This window comes from Schistocerca americana, unplaced genomic scaffold (assembly GCF_021461395.2).
Source record: "Schistocerca americana isolate TAMUIC-IGC-003095 unplaced genomic scaffold, iqSchAmer2.1 HiC_scaffold_24, whole genome shotgun sequence".
NCBI lineage: Eukaryota > Metazoa > Arthropoda > Insecta > Orthoptera > Acrididae > Schistocerca > Schistocerca americana.
This window is the reverse complement of record NW_025725950.1, coordinates 3362120-3387911: the sequence shown is the minus strand read 5'-3', so window position 1 is coordinate 3387911 and position 25792 is coordinate 3362120.

The window sequence follows — 25792 nt, the reverse complement described above, 5'->3', positions numbered from 1 at the left end:
ATAACTAGTGTCACAGGAATGGTTCAAACATAGTCAGTAAGAAGAGTCAGTTCTCATGTACCTAAGTCGGCATTGTGCCTTTTGTATTTAATTCCGATGCAATTTCTGTGTTTCATCGTCAATAAGAAGGTCCGAGGGATACAGTAAAGCTGAAGTGAAGCATCGGAATGTATGACTAGTGTCACAGGAATGGTTCCAAACATAGACAGTAAGAAGAGTCCGTTTTCTTGTACTTTAGTCGGAATTGTGACTTTTCTATTTAATTCCGATGCAATTTCTGTGTTTCATCGTCTATAAGAATGTCAGAGGGATACAGTAAACCTGAAGCGAAGCATCGAAATCTATAACTAGTGTCACAGGAATGGTTCAAATCATAGACAGTAAGGAGAGTCAGTTTTCTTTAACTTACGTCGGCATTGTGCCTTTTGTGTTTAATTCCGATGCAATTTCTGTGTTTCATCGTCAATAAGAATGTCAGATGGATACAGTAGACCAGAAGTGAAGCATCGGAATCTATAACTAGTGTCACAGGAATGGTTCAAACATAGACAGTAAGAAGAGTCAGTTCTCATGTACCTAAGTCGGCATTGTGCCTTTTGTATTTAAATCCGATGCAATTTCTGTGTTTCATCGTCAATAAGAAGGCTCGGGGGATACAGTAAACCTGAAGGGAAGCATCGGAATGAATAACTACTGACACACGAATGGTTCAAAACATAGACAGTAAGAAGAGTCAGTTTTCTTGTACTTAAGTCGGCATTGTGCGTAATCTATTTCATTCCGATGCTATTTCTGTTTTTATCGTCAATAAGAATGTCAGAGGGATACAGTAAACCTGAAGTGAAGCATCGGAATCTATAACTAGTGTCACAGAAATGGTTCAAAACATAGACAGTAAGATGAGCCAGCCGCCTTGTACTTGAGTCGGCATTGTGCCTTTTGTATTTAATTCCGATGCAATTTCTGTGTTTCACCGTCAATAAGAAGGTCAGAGGGATACAGTAAACCTGAAGTGAAGCATCGGAATCTATAACTAGTGTCACAGGAATGGTTCAAAACATAGACAGTAAGAAGAGTCAGTTTTCTTGTACTTAAGTCGGCATTCTGCATTTTGTATTTAATTCCGATGCAATTTCTGTGTTTCATCGTCAATAAGAAGGTCAGAGGGATACAGTAAACCTGAAGTGAAGCATCGGAATCTATAACTAGTGTCTCAGGAATGGTTCAAAACATAGACAGTGAGATGAGCCAGCCTTCTTGTACTTGAGACGGCACTGTGCCTTTTGTATTTACTTCCGACGCAATTTCTGTGTTTCATCGTCAATACGAAGGTCAGAGGGATACAGTTAACCTGAAGTGAAGCATCGGAATCTATAACTAGTGTCACAGGAATGGTTCAAAACGTAGACAGTAAGATGAGCCAGCCTTCTTGCACTTGAGTCGGCATTGTGCCTTTTGTATTTAATTCCGATGCAATTTCTGTGTTTCATCATCAAAAGAAGGTCCGAGGGATACAGTAAACCTGAAGTGAAGCATCGGAATATATAACTAGTGTCACAGGAATGGTTCAAAACATAGACAGTAAGAAGAGTCAGTTTTCTTGTACTTAAGTCGGCATTGTGCCTTTTGTATTTAATTCCGATGCAATTTCTTGGTTTCATTGTCAATAAGAAGGTCAGAGGGATACAGTAGACCTGAAGTGAAGCATCGTAATCTATACCTAGTGTCACAGGAATGGTTCAAAACATAGACAGTAAGAAGAGTCAGTTCTCATGTACGTAAGTCGGCATTGTGCCTTTTGTATTTACTTCCGATGCAATTTCCGTGTTTCATCGTCAATAAGAAGGTCGGAGGGATACAGTAAACCTGAAGTGAAGCATCAGAATCTATAAATAGTGTCACAGGAATGGTTAAAGCATAGTAAGAAAAGAGTTTTCTTGTACTTAAATCGGCATTGTGACATTGTATTTATTTCCGATGCAATTTCTGTGTTTCATCGTCAATAAGAAGGTCCAAGGGATACAGTAAACCTGAAGTCAAGCATCGGAATCTAAAAGTGGTCTCACGGGAAAGGTTCAAAACATTGACAGTAAGAAGAGCCAGTCTTCCTGTACATGAGTTGTCAAAGTGCCTTTTGTATTTATTTCCGATGCAATTTCTGTGTTTCATCGTCAATAAGAAGGTCAGAGGGATACAGTAAACCTGAAGTGAAGCATCGGGATCTATAACTAGTGTCACAGGAATGGTTCAAAGCATAGACAGTAAGAAGAGTCAGTTTTCTTATAATTAAGTCGGCATTGTGCATTTTATATTTAATTCCGATGCAACTTCTGTGTTTCATCGTCAATAAGACGGTCACAGGGATACAGTAAACCTGCAGTGAAGCATCGGAATGTATAACTAGTGTAACAGGAGTGGTTCAAAACATAGACAGTGAGAAGAGTCAGTTTTCTAGTACTTAAGTCGGCATTGTGCCTTTCTATTTAATTCCGAAGCAATTTCTGTGTTTCGACGTCAATGAGAAGGGCCAAGGGATACAGTAAACCTGAAGTGAAGCATCAGAATCTATAAATAGTGTCACAGGAATGGTTAAAGCATAGTAAGAAAAGAGTTTTCTTGTACTTAACTCGGCATTGTGACATTGTATTTATTTCCGATGCAATTTCTGTGTTTCATCGTCAATAAGAAGGTCCGAGGGATACAGTAAAGCTGAAGTGAAGCATCGGAATGTATGACTAGTGTCACAGGAATGGTTCCAAACATAGACAGTAAGAAGAGTCCGTTTTCTTGTACTTTAGTCGGAATTGTGACTTTTCTATTTAATTCCGATGCAATTTCTGTGTTTCAATGTCTATAAGAATGTCAGAGGGATACAGTAAACCTGAAGCGAAGCATCGGAATCTATAAATAGTGTCACAGGAATGGTTCAAATCATAGACAGTAAGGAGAGTCAGTTTTCTTGTACTTACGTCGGCATTGTGCCTTTTGTGTTTAATTCCGATGCAATTTCTGTGTTTCATCGTCAATAAGAATGTCAGATGGATACAGTAGACCAGAAGTGAAGCATCGGAATCTATAACTAGTGTCACAGGAATGGTTCAAACATAGACAGTAAGAAGAGTCAGTTCTCATGTACCTAAGTCGGCATTGTGCCTTATGTATTTAAATCCGATGCAATTTCTGTGTTTCATCGTCAATAAGAAGGCTCGGGGGATACAGTAAACCTGAAGGGAAGCATCGGAATGTATAACTACTGACACACGAATGGTTCAAAACATAGACAGTAAGAAGAGTCAGTTTTCTTGTACTTAAGTCGGCATTGTGCGTAATCTATTTCATTCCGATGCTATTTCTGTTTTTATCGTCAATAAGAATGTCAGAGGGATACAGTAAACCTGAAGTGAAGCATCGGAATCTATAACTAGTGTCACAGGAATGGTTCAAAACATAGACAGTAAGAAGAGTCAGTTTTCTTGTACTTAAGTCGGCATTCTGCATTTTGTATTTAATTCCGATGCAATTTCTGTGTTTCATCGTCAATAAGAAGGTCAGAGGGATACAGTAAACCTGAAGTGAAGCATCGGAATCTATAACTAGTGTCTCAGGAATGGTTCAAAACATAGACAGTAAGATGAGCCAGCCTTCTTGTACTTGAGACGGCACTGTGCCTTTTGTATTTACCTCCGACGCAATTTCTGTGTTTCATCGTCAATACGAAGGTCAGAGGGATACAGTTAACCTGAAGTGAAGCATCGGAATCTATAACTAGTGTCACAGGAATGGTTCAAAACGTAGACAGTAAGATGAGCCAGCCTTCTTGCACTTGAGTCGGCATTGTGCCTTTTGTATTTAATTCCGATGCAATTTCTGTGTTTCATCATCAATAAGAAGGTCCGAGGGATACAGTAAACCTGAAGTGAAGCATCGGAATATATAACTAGTGTCACAGGAATGGTTCAAAACATAGACAGTAAGAAGAGTCAGTTTTCTTGTACTTAAGTCGGCATTGTGCCTTTTGTATTTAATTCCGATGCAATTTCTTGGTTTCATTGTCAATAAGAAGGTCAGAGGGATACAGTAGACCTGAAGTGAAGCATCGTAATCTATACCTAGTGTCACAGGAATGGTTCAAAACATAGACAGTAAGAAGAGTCAGTTCGCATGTACGTAAGTCTTCATTGTGCCTTTTGTATTTACTTCCGATGCAATTTCCGTGTTTCATCGTCAATAAGAAGGTCGGAGGGATACAGTAAACCTGAAGTGAAGCATCAGAATCTATAAATAGTGTCACAGGAATGGTTAAAGCATAGTAAGAAAAGAGTTTTCTTGTACTTAAGTCGGCATTGTGACATTGTATTTATTTCCGATGCAATTTCTGTGTTTCATCGTCAATAAGAAGGTCCAAGGGATACAGTAAACCTGAAGTCAAGCATCGGAATCTAAAACCGGTCTCACAGGAAAGGTTCAAACATAGACAGTAAGAGGAGCCAGTCTTCTTGTACTTGAGTCGGCATTGTGCCTTTTGTATTTAATTCCGATGCAATTTCTGTGTTTCATCGTCAATGAGAAGGTCAGTAGGATACAGTAAACCTGAAGTGAAGCATCGGAATCTATATCTAGTTTCACAGGAATGGTTCAAAACGTAGACATTAAGAAGAGTCAGTCTTCATGTACTTAATTCGGCATTGTGCCTTTTGCTTGTATTCCGATGCAATTTCTGTGTTTCATGGTTAATAAGATGGTCAGAGGGATACAGTATACCTGAAGTGAAGCATCGTAATCTATAACTAGTGTCACAGGAATGGTTCAAAACATAGACAGTAAGAAGAGTCAGTTTTCTTGTTCTTGTGTCGGCTTTGTGCCTTTTCTATTTAATTCCGATGCAATTTCTGTGATTCGTCATCAATAAGAAGGTCCAAGGGATACATTAAACCTGAAGTCAAGCATCAGAATCTAAAACTGGTTTCACAGGAAAGGTTCAAAACATAGACAGTAAGAAGAGCAAGTCTTCTTGTACTTGAGTCGGCATTGTGCCTTTTGTATTTCATTCCGATGCAATTTCTGTGTTTCATCGTCAATAAGAAGGTCAGAGGGATACAGTAAACCTGAAGTGAAGCATCGGAATCTAAAACCGGTCTCACAGGAAAGGTTCAAAACATAGACAGTAAGAAGAGCCAGTCTTCTTGTAGTTGAGTCGGCATTGTGCCTATTGTATTTAATTCCGATGCAATTTTTGTGTTTCATCGTCAATAAGAAGGTCAGAGTGATACAGTTATCCTGAAGTGAAGCATCGGAATCTATAACTAGTGTCACAGGAATGGTTCATAGCATAGACAGTAAGAAGAGTCAGTTTTCTTATACTTAAATCGGCATTGTGGATTTTGTATTTAATTCTGATGCAATTTCTGTGTTTCGTCGTCAGTAAGAAGGTCCAAGGGATACAGTAAACCTGAAGTGAAGCATCGGAATCTAAGACCGGTCTCACAGGAAAGGTTTATAACATAGACAGTAAGAGGAGCCAGTATTATAGTACTTGAGTCGGCATTGTGCTTTTTGTATTTAATTCCGATGCAATTTCTGCATTTCATCGTCAATAAGAAGGTCAGAGGGATACAGTAAACCTGAAGTGAAGCATCGGAATCTAAAACCGGTGTCACAGGAAAGGTTCAAATCATAGACAGTAAGAAGAGCCAGTCTTCTTGTACGTGGGTCGGCATTGTGCCTTTTGTATTTAATTCCGATGCAATATCTGTGTTTCATCGTCAATAAGAAGGTCAGAGTGATACAGTAAACCTGAAGTGAAGCATCGTAATCTATAACTAGTATTACAGTAATAGTTCAAACATAGACAGTAAGGAGAGTCAGTCTTCTAATCCTTAAGTCGGCATTGTGCCTTTTCTTTGTATTCCGATGCAATTTCTGTGTTTCATCGTCATTAAGAAAGTCAGAGGGATACAGTAAACCTGAAGTGAAGCATCGGAATCTATAACTAGTGTCACAGGAATGGTTCAAAACATAGACAGTAAGAAGAGTCAGTTTTCTTGTTCTTAAGTCGGCATTGTGCCTTTTCTATTTAATTCCGATGCAATTTCTGTGTTTCGTCGTCAATAAGAAGGTCCAAGGGATACAGTAAACCTGAAGTCAAGCATAGGAATAAAAAACTGGACTCACAGGAAAGGTTCAAAACATAGACAGTAAGATGAGCCAGTCTTCTTGTACTTGAGTCGGCATTGTGCCTTTTGTATTTAATTCCGATGCAATTTATGTGTTTCATCGTCAATAAGAAGGTCAGAGGGATACAGTAAACCTGAAGTGATGCATCGGAATCTATAACTAGTGTCACAGGAATGGTTCAAAACATAGACAGTAAGAGAGCCAGTTTTCTTGTACTTAAGTCGACATTGTGCCTTTTCTATTTAATTCCGATGCAGTTTCTGTGTTTCGTCGTCAATAAGAAGGTCCAAGTGAAACAGTAAACCTGAAGTGAAGCATCGGAATCTAAAACCGGCCTCACAGGAAAGGTTCAAAACATAGACAGTAAGAAGAGGCAGTCTTCTTGTACTTGACTCAGCATTGTGCATTTTATATTTAATTCCGATGCAATTTCTGTGTTTCATCGTCAACAAGACGGTCAGAGGGATACGGTAAACCTGAAGTGAAGCATCGGTATCTATAACTAGTGCCACAGGAATGGTTCAACATAAAGACTGTAAGAAGAGTCAGTTTTCTTGTACTTAAGTCGGCATTGTGCATTTCTATTTAATTCCGATGCAATTTCTGTGTTTCGTCGTCAATAAGAAGGTCCAAGGGATACAGTAAAAATGAAGTGAAGCATCGGAATCTAAAACCGGTCTCACAGGTAAGGTTCCAAACATAGACAGTAAGAAGAGTCAGTCCTCTTGTACTTGAGTTGGTATTGTGCCTTTAGAATTTAATTCCGATGCACTTTCTGTGTTTCATCGTCAATAACGAGGTCAGAGGGATGCAGTAAACCTGAAGTGAAGCATCGGAATCCATAACTAGTGTCACAGGAGTGGTTCAAAACATAGACGGTAAGAAGAGTCACTCTTCCTGTACTGAAGTCGGCATTGTGCCTTTTGTATTTATTTAAGTTGCAATTTCTGTGTTTCATCGTCAATAAGAAGGTCAGAGGGATACAGTAAACCTGAAGTGAAGCATCGGAATCTATAACTAGTGTCACAGGAATGGTTCAAAACATGGACAGTAAGAAGAGCCAGTCTTCTTGTACTTGAGTCGTCATTGCGCCTTTTGGATTTAGTTCCGATGCATTTTCCGTGTTTCATCGTCAACAAGAAGGTCAGAGTGATAACGTAAACCTGAAGTGAAGCATCGTAATCTACAACTAGTGTCACAGGAGTAGTTCAAAACATAGACAGTAAGGAGTGTCAGTCTTCTAGTACTTAATTCCGCATTGTGCCTTTTGTTTGTATTCCGATGCAATTTCTGTGTGTCATCGTCATTAAGAAGATCAGAGGGATACAGTAAACCTGAAGTGAAGCATCGGAATCTATAACTAGTGTCACAGGAATGGTTCAAGGCATAGACAGTAAGAAGAGTCAGTTTTCTTATACTTAAGTCGGTATTGCGCCTTTTGTGTAATTCCGATGCAATTTCTGTGTTTCATCGTCAACAAGAAGGTGAGAGGGATACAGTAAACCTGAAGTGAAGCATCGGAATCTATAACTAGTGTCACAGGAATGGTTCAAAACATAGACAGTAAGAAGAGCCAGTCCTCTTGTACTTGAGTCGGCATTGTGCCTTTAGAAATTAATTCTGATGCAATTTCTGTGTTTCAGCGTCAATAAGAAGATCAGAGGGATGCAGTAAACCCTAAGTGAAGCATCGGAATCTATAACTAGTGTCACAGGAATGGTTCAATACAAAGACTGTAAGAAGAGTCAGTTTTCTTAAACTTAAGTCGGCATTGTGCATTTCTATTTAATTCCGATGCAATTTCTGTGTTTCGTCGTCAATAAGAAGATCCAAGGGATACAGTAAAAATGAAGTGAAGCATCGGAATCTAAAACCGGTCTCACAGGAAAGGTTCCAAACATAGACAGTAAGAAGAGCCAGTCCTCTTGTACTTGAGTTGGTATTGTGCCTTTAGAATTTAATTCCGATGCAATTTCTGTGTTTCATCGTCAATAACAAGGTCAGAGGGATACAGTAAACCTGAAGTGAAGCATCGGAATCTATAACTTGTGTCACAGGAATGGTTCAAATCATAGACGGTAAGAAGAGTCAGTCTTCTTGTACTTAAGTCAGCATTGTGCCTCTTGTATATACTTCCGGTGCAATTTCTGTGTTTCATCGTTAATATGCAGCTCAGAGGGATACAGTAAACCTGAAGTGAAGCATTGGAATCTATAACTAGTGTCACAGGAATGGTTCAAAACATAGAGAGTGAGAAGAGTCAGTCCTTTTGTCCTTAAGTCGGCATTGTGCCTCTTGTATTTAATTCCAATGCAATTTCTGTGTTTCATTGTCAATACGTAGGTCAGAGGGATACAGTAAACCTGAAGTGAAGCATCGGAATCTATTACTAGTGTCACAGGAGTAGTTCAAAACATAGACAGTAAGGAGTGTCAGTCTTCTAGTACTTAATTCCGCATTGTGCCTTTTGTTTGTATTCCGATGCAATTTCTGTGTCTCATCGTCATTAAGAAGATCGGAGGGATACAGTAAACCTGAAGTGAAGCATCGGAATCTATAACTAGTGTCACAGGAATGGTTCCAGGCATAGACAGTAAGAAGAGTCAGTTTTCTTATACTTAAGTCGGTATTGCGCCTTTTGTGTAATTCCGATGCAATTTCTGTGTTTCATCGTCAACAAGAAGGTGAGAGGGATACAGTAAACCTGAAGTGAAGCATCGGAATCTATAACTAGTGTCACAGGAATGGTTCAAAACATAGACAGTAAGAAGAGCCAGTCCTCTTGTACTTGAGTCGGCATTGTGCCTTTAGAAATTAATTCTGATGCAATTTCTGTGTTTCATCGTCAATAAGAAGATCAGAGGGATGCAGTAAACCCTAAGTGAAGCATCGGAATCTATAACTAGTGTCACAGGAATGGTTCAATACAAAGACTGTAAGAAGAGTCAGTTTTCTTAAACTTAAGTCGGCATTGTGCATTTCTATTTAATTCCGATGCAATTTCTGTGTTTCGTCGTCAATGAGAAGATCCAAGGGATACAGTAAAAATGAAGTGAAGCATCGGAATCTAAAACCGGTCTCACAGGAAAGGTTCCAAACATAGACAGTAAGAAGAGCCAGTCCTCTTGTACTAGAGTTGGTATTGTGCCTTTAGAATTTAATTCCGATGCAATTTCTGTGTTTCATCGTCAATAACAAGGTCAGAGGGATACAGTAAACCTGAAGTGAAGCATCGGAATCTATAACTAGTGTCACAGGAATGGTTCAAATCATAGACGGTAAGAAGAGTCAGTCTTCTTGTACTTAAGTCAGCATTGTGCCTCTTGTATATACTTCCGGTGCAATTTCTGTGTTTCATCGTTAATATGCAGCTCAGAGGGATACAGTAAACCTGAAGTGAAGCATTGGAATCTATAACTAGTGTCACAGGAATGGTTCAAAACATAGAGAGTGAGAAGAGTCAGTCCTTTTGTCCTTAAGTCGGCATTGTGCCTCTTGTATTTAATTCCAATGCAATTTCTGTGTTTCATTGTCAATACGTAGGTCAGAGGGATACAGTAAACCTGAAGTGAAGCATCGGAATCTATAACTAGTGTCACAGGAATGGTTCAAAACATAGACAGTAAGATGAGTCAGTCTTCTTGTACTTAAGTCAGCATTGTGCCTCTTGTATATAATTCCGATGCAATTTCTATGTTTCATCGTCAATATGAAGCTCAGAGGGTTACAGTAAACCTGAAGTGAAGCATCGGAATCTAAAATCGGTCTCACAGGAAAGGTTCAAATCATAGACAGTAAGAAGAGCCAGTCTTCTTGTACTTGAGTCGGAATTGCGCCTTTTGGATTTAATTCCGATGCAATTTCTGTATTTCATCGTCAACAAGCAAGTCAGAGTGATACAGTAAGCCTGAAGTGAAGCATCGTAATCTATTACTAGTGTCACAGGAGTAGTTCAAAACATAGACAGTAAGGAGAGTCAGTCTTCTAGTACTTAGTCTGCATTGTGCCTTTTGTTTGTATTCCGATGCAATTTCGGTGTCTCATCGTCATTAAGAAGGTCAGAGGGATACAGTAAACCTGAAGTGAAGCATCGGAATCTATAACTAGTGTCACAGGAATGGTTCAAAGCATAGACAGTAAGAAGAGTCAGTTTTCTTATACTTAAGTCGGCATTGTGCTTTTTGTATTTAATTCCGATGCAATTTCTGTGCTTCATCGTCAATAAGTGGGTCAGAGGGATACAGTAAACCTGAAGTGAAGCATCGGTATCTATAAGTAGTATCACAGGAATGGTTCAAAACATAGGCGGTAAGAAGAGTCAGTCTTCCTGTACTTAAGTCAGCATTGTGCCTTTTGTATTTAATTAAGATGCTATTTCTGTGTTTCATCGTCAATAAGAAGGCCAGAGGGATACAGTAAACCTGAAGTGAAGCATCGGAATGTATAACTAGTGTCACAGGAATGGTTCAAACATAGACAGTAAGAAGAGTCAGTCTTCTTGTAATTAAGGCCGTATTGTGCCTCTTGTATATAATTCCGATGCAATTTCTGTGTTTCATCGTCAATATGAAGGTCAGAGGGATACAGTAAACCTGAAGTGAAGCATCGGAATCTATAACTGGTGTCACAGGAATGGTTCAGAACATAGACAGTAAGAAGAGCCAGTTTTCTTGTACTTGAGTCGGCATTGTGCCTTTTGTATTTAATTCCGATGCAATTTCTGTGTTTCATCGTCAATAAGAAAGTCAGAGGGATACAGTAAACCTGAAGTGAAGCATCGGAATCTATAACTAGTGTCACAGGAATGGTTAAAAACATAGACAGTAAGAAGAATCAGTTTTCTTGAACTTAAGTCGGCATTGTGCCTTTTGTATTTAACTCTGATGCAATTTCTGTGTTTCATCTTCAATAAGAAGGTCAGAGGGATACCGTAAACCTGAAGAGAAGTATCGGAATCTGTAACTAGTGTCACAGGAATGGTTCATAACATAGACAGTAAGAAGAGTCAGTTTTCTTGTACTTAAGTCGGCATTGTGCCTTTTGTATTTAATTCTGAAGCAATTTCTGTGTTTCATCGACAATAAGAAGGTCAGAGAGATACAGTAAACCTGAAGTGAGGCATCGGAATCAATAACTAGTGTCACAGAATATTTCAAAGCATAGACAGTAAGAACAGTCAGTTATCTTATAATTAAGTAGGCATTGTGTCTTTTGTATTTAATTCCGATGCAATTTCTGTGTTTCATCGTCAATAAAAAGGTCAGAGGGATACAGTAATCCTGAAGTGATGCATCGGAAACTATAACTAGTGTCACAGGAATGGTTGAAAGCATAGACAGTAAGAAGAGTCAGTTTTCTTATAATTAAGGCTGCATTGTGCCTTTTTTATTTATTCCGATGCAATTTCTGTGTTTCATCGTCAATAAGAAGGTCAGAGGGATACAGCAAACCTGAAGTGAAGCATCGGAATCTAAAATCGGCATCACAGGAAAGGTTCAAAACATAGACAGTAAGAAGAGCCAGTCTTCTTGTACTTCAGTCGGCATTGTGCCTTTTGGATTTAATTCCGATGCAATTTCTGTGTTTCTTCGTCAACAAGACGGTCAGAGGGATACGGTAAACCTGAAGTGAAGCATCGGTATCTATAACTAGTGCCACAGGAATGGTTCAACATAAAGACTGTAAGAAGAGTCAGTTTTCTTGTACTTAAGTCGGCATTGTGCATTTCTATTTAATTCCGATGCAATTTCTGTGTTTCGTCGTCAATAAGAAGGTCCAAGGGATACAGTAAAAATGAAGTGAAGCATCGGAATCTAAAACCGGTCTCACAGGTAAGGTTCCAAACATAGACAGTAAGAAGAGTCAGTCCTCTTGTACTTGAGTTGGTATTGTGCCTTTAGAATTTAATTCCGATGCACTTTCTGTGTTTCATCGTCAATAACGAGGTCAGAGGGATGCAGTAAACCTGAAGTGAAGCATCGGAATCCATAACTAGTGTCACAGGAGTGGTTCAAAACATAGACGGTAAGAAGAGTCACTCTTCCTGTACTGAAGTCGGCATTGTGCCTTTTGTATTTATTTAAGTTGCAATTTCTGTGTTTCATCGTCAATAAGAAGGTCAGAGGGATACAGTAAACCTGAAGTGAAGCATCGGAATCTATAACGAGTGTCACAGGAATGGTTCAAAACATGGACAGTAAGAAGAGCCAGTCTTCTTGTACTTGAGTCGTCATTGCGCCTTTTGGATTTAGTTCCGATGCATTTTCCGTGTTTCATCGTCAACAAGAAGGTCAGAGTGATAACGTAAACCTGAAGTGAAGCATCGTAATCTATAACTAGTGTCACAGGAGTAGTTCAAAACATAGACAGTAAGGAGTGTCAGTCTTCTAGTACTTAATTCCGCATTGTGCCTTTTGTTTGTATTCCGATGCAATTTCTGTGTCACATCGTCATTAAGAAGATCAGAGGGATACAGTAAACCTGAAGTGAAGCATCGGAATCTATAACTAGTGTCACAGGAATGGTTCAAGGCATAGACAGTAAGAAGAGTCAGTTTTCTTATACTTAAGTCGGTATTGCGCCTTTTGTGTAATTCCGATGCAATTTCTGTGTTTCATCGTCAACAAGAAGGTGAGAGGGATACAGTAAACCTGAAGTGAAGCATCGGAATCTATAACTAGTGTCACATTAATGGTTCAAAACATAGACAGTAAGAAGAGCCAGTCCTCTTGTACTTGAGTCGGCATTGTGCCTTTAGAAATTAATTCTGATGCAATTTCTGTTTTTCATCGTCAATAAGAAGATCAGAGGGATGCAGTAAACCCTAAGTGAAGCATCGGAATCTATAACTAGTGTCACAGGAATGGTTCAATACAAAGACTGTAAGAAGAGTCAGTTTTCTTAAACTTAAGTCGGCATTGTGCATTTCTATTTAATTCTGATGCAATTTCTGTGTTTCGTCGTCAATAAGCAGATCCAAGGGATACAGTAAAAATGAAGTGAAGCATCGGAATCTAAAACCGGTCTCACAGGAAAGGTTCCAAACATAGACAGTAAGAAGAGCCAGTCCTCTTGTACTTGAGTTGGTATTGTGCCTTTAGAATTTAATTCCGATGCAATTTCTGTGTTTCATCGTCAATAACAAGGTCAGAGGGATACAGTAAACCTGAAGTGAAGCATCGGAATCTATAACTAGTGTCACAGGAATGGTTCAAATCATAGACGGTAAGAAGAGTCAGTCTTCTTGTACTTAAGTCAGCATTGTGCCTCTTGTATATACTTCCGGTGCAATTTCTGTGTTTCATCGTTAATATGCAGCTCAGAGGGATACAGTAAACCTGAAGTGAAGCATTGGAATCTATAACTAGTGTCACAGGAATGGTTCAAAACATAGAGAGTGAGAAGAGTCAGTCCTTTTGTCCTTAAGTCGGCATTGTGCCTCTTGTATTTAATTCCAATGCAATTTCTGTGTTTCATTGTCAATACGTAGGTCAGAGGGATACAGTAAACCTGAAGTGAAGCATCGGAATCTATAACTAGTGTCACAGGAATGGTTCAAAACATAGACAGTAAGATGAGTCAGTCTTCTTGTACTTAAGTCAGCATTGTGCCTCTTGTATATAATTCCGATGCAATTTCTGTATTTCATCGTCAATATGAAGGTCAGAGGGTTACAGTAAACCTGAAGTGAAGCATCGGAATCTAAATCGGTCTCACAGGAAAGGTTCAAATCATAGACAGTAAGAAGAGGCAGTCTTCTTGTACTTGAGTCGGCATTGCGCCTTTTGGATTTAATTCCGATGCAATTTCTGTATTTCATCGTCAACAAGCAAGTCAGAGTGATACAGTAAGCCTGAAGTGAAGCATCGTAATCTATTACTAGTGTCACAGGAGTAGTTCAAAACATAGACAGTAAGGAGAGTCAGTCTTCTAGTACTTAAGTCTGCATTGTGCCTTTTGTTTGTATTCCGATGCAATTTCGGTGTCTCATCGTCATTAAGAAGGTCAGAGGGATACAGTAAACCTGAAGTGATGCATCGCAATCTATAACTAGTGTCACAGGAATGGTTCAAAGCATAGACAGTAAGAAGAGTCAGTTTTCTTATACTTAAGTCGGCATTGTGCTTTTTGTATTTAATTCCGATGCAATTTCTGTGCTTCATCGTCAATAAGTCGGTCAGAGGGATACAGTAAACCTGAAGTGAAGCATCGGTATCTATAAGTAGTATCACAGGAATGGTTCAAAACATAGGCGGTAAGAAGAGTCAGTCTTCCTGTACTTAAGTCAGCATTGTGCCTTTTGTATTTAATTAAGATGCTATTTCTGTGTTTCATCGTCAATAAGAAGGCCAGAGGGATACAGTAAACCTGAAGTGAAGCATCGGAATCTATAACTAGTGTCACAGGAATGGTTCAAACATAGACAGTAAGAAGAGTCAGTCTTCTTGTTATTAAGGCCGTATTGTGCCTCTTGTATATAATTCCGATGCAATTTCTGTGTTTCATCGTCAATATGAAGGTCAGAGGGATACAGTAAACCTGAAGTGAAGCATCGGAATCTATAACTAGAGTCACAGGAATGGTTCAAAACATAGACAGTAAGAAGAGCCAGTTTTCTTGTACTTGAGTCGGCATTGTGCCTTTTGTATTTAATTCCGATGCAATTTCTGTGTTTCATCGTCAATAAGAAAGTCAGAGGGATACAGTAAACCTGAAGTGAAGCATCGGAATCTATAACTAGTGTCACAGGAATGGTTAAAAACATAGACAGTAAGAAGAATCAGTTTTCTTGAACTTAAGTCGGCATTGTGCCTTTTGTATTTAACTCTGATGCAATTTCTGTGTTTCATCTTCAATAAGAAGGTCAGAGGGATACCGTAAACCTGAAGAGAAGTATCGGAATCTGTAACTAGTGTCACAGGAATGGTTCATAACATAGACAGTAAGAAGAGTCAGTTTTCTTGTACTTAAGTCGGCATTGTGCCTTTTGTATTTAATTCTGATGCAATTTCTGTGTTTCATCGACAATAAGAAGGTCAGAGGGATACAGTAAACCTGAAGTGAGGCATCGGAATCAATAACTAGTGTCACAGAATATTTCAAAGCATAGACAGTAAGAACAGTCAGTTATCTTATAATTAAGTAGGCATTGTGTCTTTTGTATTTAATTCCGATGCAATTTCTGTGTTTCATCGTCAATAAAAAGGTCAGAGGGATACAGTAATCCTGAAGTGATGCATCGGAAACTATAACTAGTGTCACAGGAATGGTTGAAAGCATAGACAGTAAGAAGAGACAGTTTTCTTATAATTAAGGCTGCATTGTGCCTTTTTTATTTATTCCGATGCAATTTCTGTGTTTCATCGTCAATAAGAAGGTCAGAGGGATACAGCAAACCTGAAGTGAAGCATCGGAATCTAAAATCGGCATCACAGGAAAGGTTCAAAACATAGACAGTAAGAAGAGCCAGTCTTCTTGTACTTCAGTCGGCATTGTGCCTTTTGGATTTAATTCCGATGCAATTTCTGTGTTTCATCGTCAACAAGAAGGTCAGAGTGATACAGTAAACCTGAAGTGAAGCATCGTAATCTATAACTAGTGTTACAGGAGTAGTTCAAATCATAGTCAGTAAGGAGAGTCAGTCTTCTAGTACTTAAGTCGGCATTGTGCCTTTTGTTTGTGTTCCGATGCAATTTCTGTGTCTCATCGTCATTAAGAAGGTCAGAAGGATACAGTAAACCTGAAGTGAAGCATCGGAATCTATAACTAGTGTCACAGGAATGGTTCGAAGCATAGACAGTAAGAAGAATCAGTTTTCTTATACTTAAGTCGGCAATGTGCCTTTTGTATTTAATTCCGATGCAATTTCAGTGTTTCATCATCAATACGAAGGTCAGAGAGATACAATATAGCTGAAGTGATGGATCGGAATCTATAACTAGTGTCGCAGGAATGGTTCAAAACAAAGACTGTAAGAAGAGTCAGTTTTCTTGTACTTAAGTCGGCATTGTGCTTTTCTATTTAATTCCGATTCAATTTCTTAGTTTCGGCGTCAATAAGAAGGTCCAAGGGATACAGTAAACCTGAAGTGAAGCATCGGAATCTATAACTAGTGTCACAGGAAAGCTTCAAAACATAGATAGTAAGAAGAGCCAGTCCTCTTGTACTTGAGTCGGCATTGTGCCTCTTGTATTTAATTCCAATGCAATTTCTGTGTTTGATCGTCAATAAAAAGGTCAGAGGGATGCAGTAAACCGGAAGTATAGCATCGGAATGTATAACTAGTGTCACAGGAATGGTTCAAAACATAGACGGTAAGAAGAGTCAGTCTTCCTGTACTTAAGACGGCATTGTGCCTTTTGTATTTAATTAATATGCAATTTCTGTGTTTCATCGTCAATAAGAAGGTCAGAGGGATACAGTAAACCTGAAGTGAAGCATCAGAATCTATAACTAGTGTCACAGGAATGGTACAAAACATAGACAGTAAGATGAGTCAGTCTTCTTGTACTTAAGTCAGCATTGTGCCTCTTGTATATACTTCCGATGCAATTTCTGTGTTTCATCGTCAATATGAAGCTCCGAGTGATGCAGTAAACCTGAAGTGAAGCATCGGAATCTATATCTAGTGTCACAGGAATGGTTCAAATCATAGACAGTAAGAAGAGCCAGTCTTCTTGTACTTGAGTCGGCATTGTGCCTTTTGTATTTAAATCCGATGCAATTCCTGTGTTTCATCGTCAATAAGAAGGTCAGAGGGATACAGTAAACCTGAAGTGAAGCATCGGAATCTATAACTGGTGTCACAGGAATGGTTCAAAACATAGAGAGTAAGAATAGTCAGTCTTTTTGTACTTAAGTCGGCATTGTGCCTTTTGTATTTAATTCCAATGCAATTTCTGTGTTTCATCGTCAATAAGAAGGTCAGAGGGATACAGTAAACCTGAAGTGAAGCATCGGAATCTATAACTAGAGTCCCAGGAATGGTTCAAAAACATAGAGAGTAAGAATAGTCAGTCTTTTTGTACTTAAGTCGGCATTGTGCTTTTTGTATTTAATTCCGATGCAATTTCTGTGCTTCATCGTCAATAAGTCGGTCAGAGGGATACAGTAAACCTGAAGTGAAGCATCGGTATCTATAACTAGTATCACAGGAATGGTTCAAAACATAGGCGGTAAGAAGAGTCAGTCTTCCTGTACTTAAGTGAGCATTGTGCCTTCTGTATTTAATTAAGATGCTATTACTGTGTTTCATCGTCAATAAGAAGGCCAGAGGGATACAGTAAACCTGAAGTGAAGCATCGGAATCTATAACTAGTGTCACAGGAATGGTTCAAACATAGACAGTAAGAAGAGTCAGTCTTCTTGTAATTAAGGCGGCATTGTGCCTCTTGTATATAATTCCGATGCAATTTCTGTGTTTCATCGTCAATATGAAGGTCAGAGGGATACAGGAAACCTGAAGTGAAGCATCGGAATCTATAACTAGTGTCACAGGAATGGTTCAAATCATAGACAGTAAGAAGAGCCAGTTTTCTTGTACTTGAGTCGGCATTGTGCCTTTTGTATTTAATTCCGATGCAATTTCTGTGTTTCATCGTCAATAAGAAAGTCAGAGGGATACAGTAAACCTGAAGTGAAGCATCGGAATCTATAACTAGTGTCACAGGAATGGTTAAAAACATAGACAGTAAGAAGAATCAGTTTACTTGAACTTAAGTCGGCATTGTGCCTTTTGTATTTAACTCCGATGCAATTTCTGTGTTTCATCTTCAATAAGAAGGTCAGAGGGATACCGTAAACCTGAAGAGAAGTATCGGAATCTGTAACTAGTGTCACAGGAATGGTTCATAACATAGACAGTAAGAAGAGTCAGTTTTCTTGTACTTAAGTCGGCATTGTGCCTTTTGTATTTAATTCTGATGCAATTTCTGTGTTTCATCGACAATAAGAACGTCAGAGGGATACAGTAAACCTGAAGTGAGGCATCGGTATCAATAACTAGTGTAACAGAATGGTTCAAAGCATAGACAGTAAGAACAGTCAGTTTTCTTATAATTAAGTAGGCATTGTGTCTTTTGTATTTAATTCCGATGCAATTTCTGTCTTTCATCGTCAATAAAAAGGTCAGAGGGATACAGTAATCCTGAAGTGATGCATCGGAAACTATAACTAGTGTCACAGGAATGGTTCAAAGCATAGACAGTAAGAAGAATCAGTTTTCTAATACTTAAGTCGGCATTGTGCCTTTTGTATTTAATTCCGATGCAATTTCTGTGTTTCATCGTCAATAAGAAGGTCAGAGGGATACAGCAAACCTGAAGTGAAGCATCGGAATCTAAAATCGGCATCACAGGAAAGGTTCAATACATAGACAGTAAGAAGAGCCAGTCTTCTTGTACTTGAGTCGGTATTGTGCCTTTTGGATTTAATTCCGATGCAATTTCTGTGTTTCATCGTCAACAAGAAGGTCAGAGTGATACAGTAAACCTGAAGTGAAGCATCGTAATCTATAACTAGTGTTACAGGAGTAGTTCAAATCATAGACAGTAAGAAGAGTCAGTTTTCTTGTACTTAAGTCGGCATTGTGCCTTTTGTTTGTGTTCCGATGCAATTTCTGTATCTCATCGTCATTAAGAATGTCAGAAGGATACAATAAACCTGAAGTGAAGCATCGGAATCTATAACTAGTGTCACAGAAATGGTTCAAAGCATAGACAGTAAGAAGAATCAGTTTTCTTATACTTAAGTCGGCATTGTGCCTTTTGTATTTAATTCCGATGCAATTTCTGTGTTTCATCATCAATACGAAGGTCAGAGAGATACAATATAGCTGAAGTGATGCATCGGAATCTATAACTAGTGTCGCAGGAATGGTTCAAAACAAAGACTGTAAGAAGAGTCAGTTTTCTTGTACTTCAGTCGGCATTGTGCTTTTCTATTTAATTCCGATTCAATTTCTTTGTTTCGTCGTCAATAAGAAGGTCCAAGGGATACAGTAAACCTGAAGTGAAGCATCGGAATCTATAACCGGTCTCACAGGAAAGGTTCAAAACATAGGCAGTAAGAAGAGCCAGTCCTCTTGTACTTGAGTCGGCATTGTGCCTTTTGAATTTAACTCCGATGCAATTTCTGTGTTTCATCTTCAATAAGAAGGTCAGAGGGATACCGTAAACCTGAAGAGAAGTATCGGAATCTGTAACTAGTGTCACAGGAATGGTTCATAACATAGACAGTAAGAAGAGTCAGTTTTCTTGTACTTAAGTCGGCATTGTGCCTTTTGTATTTAATTCTGATGCAATTTCTGTGTTTCATCGACAATAAGAACGTCAGAGGGATACAGTTAACCTGAAGTGAGGCATCAGAATCAATAACTAGTGTAACAGAATGGTTCAAAGCATAGACAGTAAGAACAGTCAGTTTTCTTATAATTAAGTAGGCATTGTGTCTTTTGTATTTAATTCCGATGCAATTTCTGTCTTTCATCGTCAATAAAAAGGTCAGAGGGATACAGTAATCCTGAAGTGATGCATCGGAAACTATAACTAGTGTCACAGGAATGGTTCAAAGCATAGACAGTAAGAAGAATCAGTTTTCTAATACTTAAGTCGGCATTGTGCCTTTTGTATTTAATTCCGATGCAATTTCTGTGTTACATCGTCAATGAGACGGTCAGAGGGATACAGCAAACCTGAAGTGAAGCATCAGAATCTAATACCGGTCTCACAGGAAAGGTTCAAAACATAGACAGTAAGAAGAGCCAGTCTTCTTGTACCTGAGTCGGCATTGTGAGTTTTTTTTTAATTTCGATGCAATTTCTGTGTTACATCGTCAATGAGACGGTCAGAGGGATACAGCAAACCTGAAGTGAAGCATCACAATCTATAACAAGTGTCACAGGAATGGTTAAAAACATAGACAGTAAGAAGAGTCAGTTTTCTTGTACTTAAGTCGGCATTGTGCCTTTTCAATTTAATTCCGATGCACTTTCTGTATTTCGTCGTCAATAAGAAGGGCCAAGGGATACAGTAAACCTGAAGTGAAGCATCGGAATCTAAAACCGGTCCCACAGGAAAGGTTCAATTCATAGACAGTAATAAGAGCCAGTCTTCTTGTACTTGAGAAGGCATTGTGCCTTTGGTATTTAATTCCGATGCAATTTCTGTGTTTCATCGTCAATAAGAAAGTCAGAGGGATACAGTTAACCTGAAGTGAAGCATCGAAAGCTATAACTAGAGTCACAGGAATGGTTCAAAACATGAAGAGTCAGTTTTCTAATAATTAAGTCGGCATTGTGCCTTTTGTATTTAATTCCGATGCAATTTCTGTGTTTCATCGTCAATAAGAAGGTCAGAGGGATACAGTAACCCTAAAGTGATGCATTGGAATCTATAACTAGTGTCACAGGAATGGTTCAAAGCATAGACAGTAAGAAGAGTCAGTTTTCTTTTACTTAACCCGGCATTGTGCCTTTTCTATTTAATTCCGATGCAATTACTGTGTTTCGTCGTGAATAAGAAGGTCCAAGGGATACAGTAAACCTGAAGTGAAGCATCGGAATCTAAAACCGGTCTCACAGGAAAGGTTCAAAACTAAGACAGTAAGAAGAGCCAATCCTCTTGTACTTGTGTCGGCATTGTGATTTTTGTTTATAATTCCGATGCAATTTCTGTGTTTCATCGTCAATAAGACGGTCAGAGGGATACAGCAAACCTAAAGTGAAGCATCGGAATCTATAACTAGTGTCACAGGAATGGTTCAAATCATAGACAGTAACAAGAGTCAGTTTTCTTGTACTTAAGTCGGCATTGTTCATTTTCTATTTAATTCCGATGCACTTTCTGTGTTTCGTCGTCAATAAGAAGTGCCAAGGGATACAGTAAACCTGAAGTGATGCATCGGAATCTAAAACCGGTCTCACAGGAAAGGTTCAAAACATAGACAGTAAGAAGAGCCAGTCTTCTTGTACTTGCGTCGGCATTGTGCCTTTTGTATTTAATTCCGATGCAATTTCTGTGTTTCATCGTCAATAAGAAGGTCAGAGGGATACAGTAACCCTGAAGTGATGCATTGGAATCTATAACTAGTGTCACAGGAATAGTTCAAAACATAGACAGTAAGAAGAGTCAGTTTTCTTGTACTTAAGTCAGCATTGTTCCTTTTCTATTTAATTCCGATGCACTTTCTGTGTTTCGTCGTCAATAAGAAGGGCCAAGGGATACAGTAAACCTGAAGTGATGCATCGGAATCTAAAACCGGTCTAACAGGAAAGGTTCAAAACATAGACAGTAAGAGGAGCCAGTCTACTTGAACTTGAGTCGGCATTGTGCCTTTTGTATCTAATTCTGATGCAATTTCTGTGTTTCATCGTCAATAAGAAGGTCAACGGGATACAGTAATCCAGAAGTGAAGCATCGGAATCTATAACTAGTGTCACAGGAATGGGTCAAATCATAGGCAGTAATAAGAGTCTGTCTTCTTGTACTTAAGTCGGCATTGTGCCTTTTTTTAGTATTCTGATGCAATTTCTGTGTTTCATCGTCAATATGAAGGTCAGAGGGATACAGTAAACCTGAACTGAAGCATCGGATTCTATAACTAGTGTCACAGGAATGGTTCAAAACATAGACAGTAAGAAGAGTCAGTCTTCTTGCACTTAAGTTGGCATTGTGCGTTTTGTACTTAATTCCGATGCAATTTCTGTGTTTCATCGTCAATAAGAAGGACAGAGGGATACAGTAAACCCAGAAGTGATGCATCGGAATCTATAACTAGTGTCACAGGAATGGTCCAAAACATAGACTGTAAGAAGAGTCAGTTTTCTTGTACTTAAGTCGGCATTGTGCCTTTTGTTTTTAATTCTGATGCAATTTCTGTGTTTCATCGTCAATAAGAAGGTCAACAGGATACAGTAATCCAGAAGTGAAGCATCGGAATCTATAACTAGTGTCACAGGAATGGGTCAAATCATAGGCAGTAATAAGAGTCTGTCTTCTTGTACTTAAGTCGGCATTGTGCCTTTTGTTAGTATTCTGATGCAATTTCTGTGTTTCATCGTCAATAAGATGGTCACAGGGATGCAGTAAACCTGAAGTGAAGCATCGGAATCTATAACTAGTGTCACAGGAGTGGTTCATAACATAAACAGTAAGAAGCGTCAGTTTTCTTGTACTTAAGTCGGCATTGTGCCTTTTGTATCTAATTCCGATGCAATTTATGTGTTTCATCGTCGATAAGAAGGTCATAGGGATAAAGTAAACCTGAAGTGAAGCATCGGAATCAATAACTAGTGTCACAGGAATGGTTCAAATCATAGTCAGTAAGAAGAGTCAGTTTTCTTGTACTTAAGTCGGCATTGTGCCTTTTGTATTTAATTAAGATGCAATTTCTGTGTTTCATCGTCAATAAGAGGGTCAGAGGGATACAGTAAACCTGAAGTGAAGCATCGGAATCTGTAACTAGTGTCACTGGAATGGTTCAAAACGTAGAGAGTAAGAAGAATCAGTCTTCTTGTACTTAAGTCGTCATTGTGCCTCTTGTATATAATTCCGATGCAATTACTGTGTTTCATCGTCAATATGAAGGTCAGAGGGATACAGTAAACCTAAAGTGAAGCATCGGAATCTATAACTAGTGTCACAGAAATGGTTCAATACATAGACAGTAAGAAGAGCCAGTCTTCTTGTACTTGAGTCGGCATTGTACCTTTTGTATTTAATTCCTATGCAATTTCTGTGTTTCCTCGTCAATAAGACGGTCGGAGGGATACAGTAAACCTGAAGAGAAGCATCGGAAACTGTAACTAGTGTCACAGGAATGGTTCAAATCATAGAGAGTAAGAAGAGTCAGTCATTTTGTACTTAAGCCGGCATTGTGCCTTTTGTATTTAATTCCAATGCATTTTCTGTGTTTTATCGTCAATAAGAAGGTCACAGGGATGCAGTAAACCTGAAGTGAAGCATCGGAAACTATAACTAGTTTCACAGGAACGGTTCAATAGATAGACAATAAGAAAGGTCAGTCTTCTTGTACTTAACTCGGCATTGTGCTATTAGTATTTAATTCCGATGCAATTTCTGTGTTTCATCGTCAATAAGAAGGTCAGAGGGTTACAGTAAACCCTGATGTGATGCATCGGAATCTATAACTAGTGTCACAGGAATGGTTCAAAACATAGACTGTAAGAAGAGTCAGTTTTCTTGTACTTAAGTCGGCATTGTGCCTTTTCTATTTAATTCCGATGCAATTTCTGCGTTTCGTCGCCAATAAGAATGTCCAAGGGATACAGTAAACCTGAAGTGAAGAATCGTAATCTAAAACCGGTCTCACTGGAAAGGTTCAAACATAGACAGTAAGAAGAGCCAGTCTTCTTGTACTTGAGTCGGCATTGTGAGTTTTTTTTTAATTCCGATGCAATTTCTGTGTTACATCGTCATTAAGACGGTCAGAGGGATACAGCAAACCTGAAGTGAAGCATCGGAATCTATAACAAGTATCACAGGAATGGTTAAAAACATAGACAGTAAGAAGAGTCAGTTTTCTTGTACTTTAGTCGGCCTTGTGCCTTTTCTATTTAATTCCGATGCAGTTTCTGTGTTTCGTCGTCAATAAGAAGGGCCAAGGGAGACAGTAAACCTGAAGTGAAGCATCGGTATCTAATACCGGTCTCACAGGAATGGTTCAAATCATAGACAGTAAGAAGAGCCAGACTTCTTGTACTTGAGTCGGCATTGTGCATTTTGTATTTAATTCCGATGCAATTTCTGTGTTTCATCGTCAATAAGACGGTCAGAGGGATACAGCAAACCTAAAGTGAAGCATCGGAATCTATAACTAGTGTCACAGGAATGGTTCAAAACATAGACAGTAAGAAGAGTCAGTTTTCTTGTACATAAGTCGGCATTGTGCCTTTTGTATTTAATTCCGATGCAATTTCTGTGTTTCATCGTCAATATGAAGGTCAGAGGGATACAGTAAACCTGAACTGAAGCATCGGAATCCATAACTAGTGTCACAGGAATGGTTCAAAACATAGACAGTAAGAAGAGTCAGTCTTCTTGCACTTAAGTTGGCATTGTGCGTTTTGTACTTAATTCCTATGCAATTTCTGTGTTTCATCGCAATTAGAAGGTCAGAGGGATACAGTGAACCCTGAAGTGATGCATCGGAATCTATAACTAGTGTCACAGGAATGGTTCAAAACATAGACTGTAAGAAGAGTCAGTTTTCTTGTACTTAAGTCGGCATTGTGCCTTTTCTAATTAATTCCGATGCAGTTTCTGCGTTTCGTCGCCAATAAGAATGTCCAGGGGATACAGTAAACCTGAAGTGAAGCATCGGAATCTAAAACCGGTCTCACAGGAAAGGTTCAAAACATAGACAGTAAGAAGAGCCAGTCTTCTTGTACTTGAGTCGGCATTGTGAGTTTTTTTTTAATTCCGATGCAATTTCTGTGTTACATCGTCAATGAGACGGTCAGAGGGATACAGCAAACCTGAAGTGAAGCATCAGAATCTATAACAAGTGTCATAGGAATGGTTAAAACATAGACAGTAAGAAGAGTCAGATTTCTTGTACTTAAGTCGGCATTGTGCCTTTTGTATTTAATTCCGATGCAATTTCTGTGTTACATCGTCATTAAGACGGTCAGAGGGATACAGTAAACCTGAACTGAAGAATCGGAATCCATAACTAGTGTCACAGGAATGGTTCAAAACATAGACAGTAAGAAGAGCCAGTCTTCTTGTACTTGAGTCGGCATTGTGCCTTTTGTATTTAATTCCGATGCAATTTCTGTGTTTCATCGTCAATAAGAAGGTCAGAGGGATACAGTAACCCTGAAGTGATGCATTGGAATCTATAACTAGTGTCACAGGAATAGTTCAAAACATAGACAGTAAGAAGAGTCAGTTTTCTTGTACTTAAGTCGGCATTGTTCCTTTTCTATTTAATTCCGATGCACTTTCTGTGTTTCGTCGTCAATAAGAAGGGCCAAGGGATACAGTAAACCTGAAGTGATGCATCGGAATCTAAAACCGGTCTAACAGGAAAGGTTCAAAACATAGACAGTAAGAGGGGCCAGTCTACTTGAACTTGAGTCGGCATTGTGCCTTTTGTATTTAATTCTGATGCAATTTCTGTGTTTCATCGTCAATAAGAAGGTCAACGGGATACAGTAATCCAGAAGTGAAGCATCGGAATCTATAACTAGTGTCACAGGAATGGGTCAAAACATAGGCAGTAATAAGAGTCTGTCTTCTTGTACTTAAGTCGGCATTGTGCCTTTTGTTAGTGTTCAGATGCAATTTCTGTGTTTCATCGTCAATATGAAGGTCAGAGGGATACAGTAAACCTGAACTGAAGCATCGGAATCTATAACTAGTGTCACAGGAATGGTTCAAAACATAGACAGTAAGAAGAGTCAGTCTTCTTGCACTTAAGTTGGCATTGTGCGTTTTGTACTTAATTCCGATGCAATTTCTGTGTTTCAGCGTCAATAAGAAGGACAGAGGGATACAGTAAACCCTGAAGTGATGCATCGGAATCTATAATTAGTGTCACAGGAATGGTTCAAAACATAGACTGTAAGAAGTGTCAGTTTTCTTGTACTTAAGTCGGC